This window comes from Triticum dicoccoides, chromosome 6A (genome assembly GCF_002162155.2).
Source record: "Triticum dicoccoides isolate Atlit2015 ecotype Zavitan chromosome 6A, WEW_v2.0, whole genome shotgun sequence".
Lineage (NCBI taxonomy): Eukaryota > Viridiplantae > Streptophyta > Magnoliopsida > Poales > Poaceae > Triticum > Triticum dicoccoides.
The window spans coordinates 616,691,526-616,697,717 of record NC_041390.1 but is presented as its reverse complement, the minus strand read 5'-3'; positions in this window follow the sequence as shown (position 1 = coordinate 616,697,717).

The window sequence follows — 6,192 nt, the reverse complement described above, 5'->3', positions numbered from 1 at the left end:
TCATGGAGCCCCAAGATGGAGATCAAAGGAGCTATGTGATATTGGCCATATCATGTCACGTTTATTATTTGATTGCATGTGATGTTTATCATGTTTTGCATCTTGTTTACTTAGAACGACGGTAGTAAATAAGATGATCCCTCACAATAAATTCAAGAAGTGTCCCCCCTAACTGTGCACCGTTGCGACAGTTCGCTGTCTCAAAACACCACGTGATGATCGGGTGTTTTATTCAGACGTTCACAAACAACGGGTGTAAGACAGATTTACACATGCAAACACTTAGGTTGACTTGACGAGCCTAGCATGTACAGACATGGCCTCGGAACACAGAAGACCGAAAGGTCGAGCATGAGTCGTATAGAAGATACGGTCAACATGAAGATGTTCACCGATGTTGACTAGTCCGTCTCACGTGATGATCGGACACGGTCTAGTTTAACTCGGATCATGTAATACTTAGATGACTAGAGGGATGTCTAATCTAAGTGGGAGTTCACTAATAATTTGATTAGTTGAACTTAATTATCATGAACTTAGTCTAAAAATCTTTGCAATATGTCTTGTAGATCAAATGGCCAACGTAGTCCTCAACTTCAACGCCTTCCTAGAGAAAACTAAGCTGAAAGACGATGGCAGCAACTATACGGACTGGGTCCGGAACCTGAGGATCATCCTCATAGCTGCCAAGAAAGATTATGTCCTACAAGCACCGCTTGGTGATGCACCCGTTCTCCCTGCGGAACAAGACGTTATGAACGCTTGGCAGGCACGTTTTGATGACTACTCCCTCGTTCAGTGCGGCATGCTTTACAGCCTAGAGCCGGGCCTCCAAAAGCGTTTTGAGAGACATGGAGCATATGAGATGTTCGAAGAGCTGAAAATGGTTTTCCAAGCTCATGCCCGGGTCGAGAGATATGAAGTCTCCGACAAATTCTTCAGCTGTAAGATGGAGGAAAACAGTTCTGTCAGTGAGCACATACTCACTATGTCTGGATTGCATAACCGCTTGACTCAGCTGGGAGTTAATCTCCCGGATGATGCGGTCATTGACAGAATCCTCCAGTCGCTTCCACCAAGCTACAAGAGCTTTGTGATGAACTTCAATATGCAGGGGATGGAAAAGACCATTCCTGAAGTATTTGCTATGCTAAAATCAGCAGAGGTAGAAGTCAGGAAGGAACATCAAGTGTTGATGATCAATAAAACCACTAAGTTCAAGAAAGGCAAGGGTAAAAAGAGCTTCAAGAAGGACGGCAAGGAGGTTGCCGCGCCCGGCAAGCAAGCTGCCGGGAAGAAGCCAAAGAATGGACCCAAGCCCGAGACTGAGTGCTTTTATTGCAAGGGAAGCGGTCACTGGAAGCGGAACTGCCCTAAGTACTTAGCGGATAAGAAGGCCGGCAAAACAAAAGGCATATGTGATATACATGTAATTGATGTGTACCTTACTAGTGCCCGTAGTGGCTCCTGGGTATTTGATACCGGTGCAGTTGCTCACATTTGTAACTCAAAGCAGGGGCTACGGAATAAACGGAAACTGGCAAAGGATGAGGTGACGATGCGCGTCGGGAATGGTTCCAAGGTCAATGTGATCGCCGTCGGCACGCTACCTCTGCATCTCCCTTCGGGATTAGTTTTAAACCTTAATAATTGTTATTTAGTGCCAGTTTTGAGCATGAACATTGTATCGGGATCTCATTTAATTCGAGATGGCTACTCTTTTAAATCTGAGAATAATGGTTGTTCCATTTTTATGAGAGATATGTTTTATGGTCATGCTCCTATGGTGAATAGTTTGTTCTTTATGAATCTCGAACGTGATGCTACACATGTTCATAATGTGAGTACCAAAAGAAGTAAAGTTGATAATGATAGTCCCACATACTTGTGGCACTGCCGCCTTGGTCACATAGGTGTCAAACGCATGAAGAAGCTCCATGCTGATGGACTTTTAGAGTCTCTTGATTATGAATCATTTGACACGTGCGAACCATGCCTTATGGGTAAAATGACCAAGACTCTGTTCTCAGGAACAATGGAGCGAGCAACCGACTTATTGGAAATCATACATACCGATGTGTGCGGTCCAATGAGTGTTGAGGCTCGCGGTGGCTATCGTTATGTTCTCACCCTCACTGATGATTTAAGTAGGTATGGGTATATCTACTTAATGAAACACAAGTCCGAAACCTTTGAAAAGTTCAAGAAATTTCAGAGTGAGGTTGAAAATCGACGTGACAGGAAAATCAAGTTTCTGCGATCAGATCGTGGAGGAGAATACTTGAGTCATGAGTTTGGCACACACTTAAGAAAATGTGGAATAGTTTCACAACTCACGCCGCCTGGAACACCTCACCGTAATGGTGTGTCCGAACGTCGTAATCGCACTCTATTAGATATGGTGCGATCTATGATGTCTCTTACCGATTTACCGCTTTCCTTTTGGGGCTATGCTTTAGAGACTGCCGCATTCACTTTAAATAGGGCTCCGTCGAAATCCGTTGAGACGACACCGTATGAATTATGGTTTGGGAAGAAACCTAAGCTGTCGTTTCTAAAAGTTTGGGGATGCGATGCTTATGTCAAGAAACTTCAACCTGAAAAGCTCGAACCCAAATCGGAAAAATGCGTCTTCATAGGGTACCCAAAAGAAACTATTGGGTACACCTTCTACCTCAGATCCGAAGGCAAGATCTTTGTTGCCAAGAATGGGTCCTTTCTGGAGAAAGAGTTTCTCTCGAAAGAAGTAAGTGGGAGGAAAGTAGAGCTTGATGAAGTATTGCCTCTTGAACCGGAAAATGGCGCAACTCAAGAAAATGTTCCTGAGGTGCCAGCACCGACTAGAGAGGAAGTTAATGATAATGATCAAGATACTTCTGATCAAGCTCCTACTGAAATTCGAAGGTCCACAAGGACACGTTCCGCACCAGAGTGGTACGACAACCCTGTCTTGGAAATCATGTTGTTAGACAACGGTGAACCTTCGAACTATGAAGAAGCGATGGCGGGACCGGATTCTGACAAATGGCTAGAAGCCATGAAATCCGAGATAGGATCCATGTATAAAAACAAAGTATGGACTTTGACTGACTTGCCCGTTGAGAGGCGAGCCATAGAAAATAAATGGATCTTTAAGAAGAAGACAGACGCGGATGGTAATGTGACCATCTATAAAGCTCGGCTTGTCGCTAAGGGTTATCGACAAGTTCAAGGGGTTGACTACGATGAGACTTTCTCACCGGTAGCGAAGCTGAAGTCCGTCCGAATCATGTTAGCAATTGCCGCATTCTATGATTATGAAATATGGCAAATGGACGTCAAAACGGCATTCCTTAATGGTTTCCTTAAGGAAGAATTGTATATGATGCAGCCGGAAGGCTTTGTCGATCCTAAGAATGCTGACAAAGTGTGCAAGCTCCAACGCTCGATTTATGGGCTGGTGCAAGCATCTCAGAGTTGGAACATTCGCTTTGATGAGATGATCAAAGCGTTTGGGTTTACACAGACTTATGGAGAAGCCTGCATTTACAAGAAAGTGAGTGGGAGCTCTGTAGCATTTCTCCTATTATATGTAGATGACATACTTTTGATGGGAAATGATATAGAACTCTTGGACAGCATCAAGGCCTACTTGAATAAAAGTTTTTCAATGAAGGACCTTGGAGAAGCTGCTTATATATTAGGCATCAAAATCTATAGAGATAGATCGAGACGCCTCATAGGTCTTTCACAAAGCACATACCTTGATAAGATATTGAAGAAGTTCAATATGGATCAATCCAAGAAAGGATTCTTGCCTGTGTTACAAGGTGTGAAATTGAGCTCAGCTCAATGTCCGACCACGGCAGAAGATATAGAAGAGATGAGCGTCATCCCCTATGTCTCAGCCATAGGTTCTATTATGTATGCCATGCTGTGTACCAGACCTGATGTTAACCTTGCCGTCAGTTTGGTAGGAAGGTACCAAAGTAATCCCGGCAAGGAACACTGGACAGCGGTCAAGAATATCCTGAAGTACCTGAAAAGGACTAAGGAAATGTTTCTCGTTTATGGAGGTGACGAAGAGCTCGTCGTAAAGGGTTACGTCGACGCTAGCTTCGACACAGATCTGGATGACTCTAAGTCACAAACCGGATACGTGTATATTTTGAATGGTGGGGCAGTAAGCTGGTGCAGTTGCAAGCAAAGCGTCGTGGCGGGATCTACATGTGAAGCGGAGTACATGGCAGCCTCGGAGGCAGCACATGAAGCAATATGGGTGAAGGAGTTCATCACCGACCTAGGAGTCATACCCAATGCGTCGGGGCCGATCAAGCTCTTCTGTGACAACACTGGAGCTATTGCACTTGCCAAGGAGCCCAGGTTTCACAAGAAGACAAGGCACATCAAGCACCGCTTCAACTCCATTCGTGAAAATGTTCAAGATGGAGACATAGAGATTTGTAAAGTACATACGGACCTGAATGTAGCAGATCCGTTGACTAAACCTCTCCCTAGAGCAAAACATGATCAACACCAGAATTCCATGGGTGTTCGATTCATCACAATGTAACTAGATTATTGACTCTAGTGCAAGTGGGAGACTGTTGGAAATATGCCCTAGAGGCAATAATAAAAGCATTATTATTATATTTCCTTGTTCATGATAATTGTCTTTATTCATGCTATAATTGTGTTATCCGGAAATCGTAATACATGTGTGAATAACAGACATCAACATGTCCCTAGTGAGCCTCTAGTTGACTAGCTCGTTGATCAACAGATAGTCATGGTTTCCTGACTATGGACACTGGATGTCATTGATAACGAGATCACATCATTAGGAGAATGATGTGATGGACAAGACCCAATCTTAAACATAGCACAAGATCGTATAGTTCGTTTGCTAGAGTTTTCCAATGTCAAGTATCTTTTCCTTAGACCATGAGATCGTGTAACTCCCGGATACCGTAGGAGTGCTTTGGGTATGCCAAACGTCACAACGTAACTGGGTGACTATAAAGGTAGACTACGGGTATCTCCGAAAGTGTCTGTTGGGTGACATGGATCAAGACTGGGATTTGTCACTCCATATGACGGAGAGGTATCACTGGGCCCACTCGGTAATGCATCATCATAATGAGCTCAGAGTGACCAAGTGTCTGGTCATGGGATCATGCATTACGGTACGAGTAAAGTGACTTGCCGGTAACGAGATTGAACGAGGTATTGGGATACCGACGATCGAATCTCGGGCAAGTAACATATCGATAGACAAAGGGAATAACGTACGGGGTTGATTGAATCCTCGACATCGTGGTTCATCCGATGAGATCATCGTGGAGCATGTGGGAGCCAACATGGGTATCCAGATCCCGCTGTTGGTTATTGACCGGAGAGTCGTCTCGGTCATGTCTGCTTGTCTCCCGAACCCGTAGGGTCTACACACTTAAGGTTCGGTTACGCTAGGGTTGTAGGGATATGTATATGCAGTAACCCGAATGTTGTTCGGAGTCCCGGATGAGATCCCGGACGTCACGAGGAGTTCCGGAATGGTCCGGAGGTAAAGATTTATATATGGGAAGTCCTGTTTCGGGCATCGGGACAAGTTTCGGGGTTATCGGTATTGTACCGGGACCACCGGAAGGGTCCCGGGGGTCCACCGGGTGGGTCCACCTGTCCCGGGGTGCCACATGGGCTGTAAGGGGGTGCGCCTTGGCCTAATGGGCCAAGGGCACCAGCCCCACATAGGCCCATGCGCCTAGGGTTTAAGGGGGCAAGAGTCCTAGGAGGGTAAGGCACCTCCTAGGTGCCTTGGGGGGAGGGAAACCCACCTTGGCCGCCACACCCCCTAGGAGATTGGATCTCCTAGGGCCGGCCACCCCCCCTTGGCACCCCTATATATAGTGGGGGAGAGGAGGGACTTCATACCTAAACGCCTTGGCCTTTGGTTGCCTCCTTCTCCCTCCCCAACACCTCCTCCACCTCCATAGTGCTTAGCGAAGCTCTGCCGGAGTACTGCAGCTCCATCAACACCACGCCGTCGTGCTGCTGCTGGTGCCATCTCCCTCAACCTCTCCTTGTTGGGGAACGTAGCAGAAATTCAAAAATTTTCCTACGCAACACCAAGATCTATCTATGGAGAGACCAGCAACGAGTAGAAAGGGGAGTGCATCTACATACCCTTGTAGATCGCTAAGCGGAAGCGTTCAA